The following is a 3,023-nucleotide window of genomic DNA, read 5'->3' on the forward strand; positions in this document are numbered from 1 at the left end:
TTTGTATGTAGCATGTATTGCGTTTATATATGAAAATAAAGCAGGTGTCTTTATTAAATATTAAATTAAGGCACTGGTTTAGATATTTTAGATTTATATATACAACGAATTTTAAAAAGGCTTTCTTGGATAAGTATATTTTTAATTTAATTTATTTCTGGGGAAGACCTGCATCTCTTCATTAATTTATCTTTAAGTAATTTAAATTTTTTATCTTCACTACTGCTTTGCAGTAAGTAAACCATAAATTATCCTAAATTTGGTTTGAAACTCAAAATGATTTAAATTATAAATCTTTTTAAAAGATTACACAATTTGGAATATTTATTTCCATGTGATTTATTATAATATAATTTATATAATCACAAAATAAAGTTTGTTCATATCTCTGTCAACTATATTTTTAAATAATCTCTCTCTAATAATAGAAAGCCCTTTTATATATGTTTTTAAGTGTAAACATAAATCTATATATCTAAATATAAATTTTTATATGATCGAGTCAAATATATGTACTTCTTTACATAACATAAAATAATATAAAATTTAAAATTATTGCATAGATAATCAATCATAGCTTGATTATCTATTTGCAATAAAAAATTATTAATCTAGACAATATCTTAATTATTTGATAATATATCTTTTGTTTCATATAATATTTAACAAGTTCATGTGTTAGTAGTTTTTTTCTATTACGTAATAATTATTAGTTACGAAGTTTTGAAATACTTTCAGGATTCAAAAAGAAAGATTATGTGCAATGCTTCACAGGTTCAAATATACCACACATTATAATAAATCTGCTATATACTGAAATGTTTTAAAGCTCATGCTGCTTTTCAGTACCGCATTTTGCACATAGTTTTGAATATTCATAATTATGTAAATGGTAAGCTAATAATATAGCTTATACTCTCACTCAAAAAGTTCAATTAAATCATGTAACAAAATTTTATTTTTCTATATAACAAGACTAAATAAAGTTGACGCACACGAGCAACTGGAATTTACCGTGCTCATAAATCTATCTTTCATGCTGGAAAGGTCTGTTATCTATTGTAGCAGCTATAGTGGGTGGCAACATAAATTTTTGGGCTCCACCACTTCAGCCGCAGTAAACAATTGGCGGCTGTTCGACGTTCTGTTGTATATTTTCCATTTGCGCTTGGTAAAACATGCCCATCGGCATGCAATCTTGGGCATGTAGCACTCGTGCGTAGTTTTCATATGGTTCTCATTTTGTCCGGCCTTGAGAATTCTTTCTGGCATACGGGGCATGGGAATACTTTTCTCTGCGTGCCTTCGTGGTAAAGAAGGCGTGCCTTTGGAAAGAGTATTTGTTTTTGAATGTCTTCTGAATGTTTTCCTTCGCACATTCTGTGCACTGGTAGATACCCTCGCTCACACTGGCGTAGCGGAATAAGTTCAGTCCGCGTACAGACATTTCCGTTTAACTGTTCCGCGGGGTCATTCGACGCGCTGTTGGCACGTCTCCGGGCCCTGCGCCGAGAGTTCTTAGGTGCATTTTGAGCCGTTTGAGGCGTCGTGACCGTTCCGGCCGCGGCATTCGTAATGTTATTGTTATTACTGCTATTATTATTGTTTAACGAATCCGTCTGATTGTTTCCGCGCGGTGATTGATTGAGTAAATGTTAGCGCGTTACTGTTAGACGTTGTCGCTGTCTGCGTCAGAGGATTTACGCGATTTTCGCTCAGAGACGAGTGGACGAGCTTCGAGTGGTTCCAACTTGGGTATCAATAAATCAGCCGATTGTGTTTCTGTAAAATATATAAATTATAATCAGTATTTATTTATATATAAACATATATAAACTAAAACATATAAACCATAATAGAAAACAAATAGATAAACATAAATAACAATATATGAACATATAGATTGATAGATAAACGATATTATCCGGAACAGTAACGTGACGACCATTTTCGTCAGTTCAAGCTTTTTAAAGAATTAAATATTTTGCAAAATTCTGTATTTTTATAAAAAGAAAATTGTGTACTAAGTTGCTAAGGCCAGCCATAAAGAATTCATCTTAATAAAATTGAGAAATACTACAAGATTTTTTTTGATTTGTAAAATTTACTTTAACATCGTGTCGTATGACCGAAAACGACATCGAGTGATATAAATAACATCAACATCGCAAAATATAATAAGATCTCATTATGTAAAATAATTGTTTACATAAATAAGCATCAAGCAATTGAATATTCATAATAGCACGAATAAAATACACATTTAGATACAAAAAGAAAAACATTACAAAATAAAAGTTTTTTATTTATTTTAAATTTTTTATCATAAATATTTTTGAAATAAAATTTAAAATAAAATTACAACACCAAAGTACTACATAAATAAAAATAAAACTACACTAGTAGTTTTAAATATTTTTAATAAAATAAAAACTATTCAAACGCTTTGCGTGATATATGCATTCACAATATCTAAACCTAACAGTAGTTGAAATAAAATAAAATATCTATATTTTATTTCTAATTCACAACTCAATGGCAAATTTGATGAAATTACCTTTGCACATCATCATCCAAATGGGTTGCTTGTAAATTTAAAAATATTTACACATATAAACAATTTTAGAATAAATATTAACTTTAATTAACTAGATTGTTAACAAAAATAAATATTACGCAATATAAGTTTTGTTAATAGATATTATTGCAACATTTTATCATAAGTTCAACATATTTAAGTGGAATAAGTCTATTTCAAGTTGACCATTTGTGCAACAGTTATCGGAAAATTATTAAAAAAACTACATTCAATAATAATGGTTTAGATTTCATATTAAACAAATGTAAAAAAATGGTGAAAAAGGGGCTAGAAAAATATGCAGACAAAAAATTGACATCAATCTGCAGAAGTACTTAGCAAAAGCCAATTCATATCGATAAGAACCCTTTTTACTTAATATACCATAAAAACATTAGATTTTATTTTAATTTTTAGTAACAGATTCTTATTAATTGTATACAAT

The 3,023-nt window shown here is 28.6% G+C and overlaps 1 pseudogene; it reads right to left on the reverse strand.

Moving 5' to 3' along the window:
- Nucleotides 1-1,068: 1,068 nt before the first annotated feature.
- Nucleotides 1,069-1,649, reverse strand: LOC113370243 (annotated as a pseudogene).
- Between the last annotated feature and the right edge of the window lie 1,374 nt (nucleotides 1,650-3,023).

Source organism: Ctenocephalides felis, unplaced genomic scaffold (assembly GCF_003426905.1).
Source record: "Ctenocephalides felis isolate EL2017-DRISC unplaced genomic scaffold, ASM342690v1 CF-g0.4_SCAFFOLD_01492, whole genome shotgun sequence".
NCBI lineage: Eukaryota > Metazoa > Arthropoda > Insecta > Siphonaptera > Pulicidae > Ctenocephalides > Ctenocephalides felis.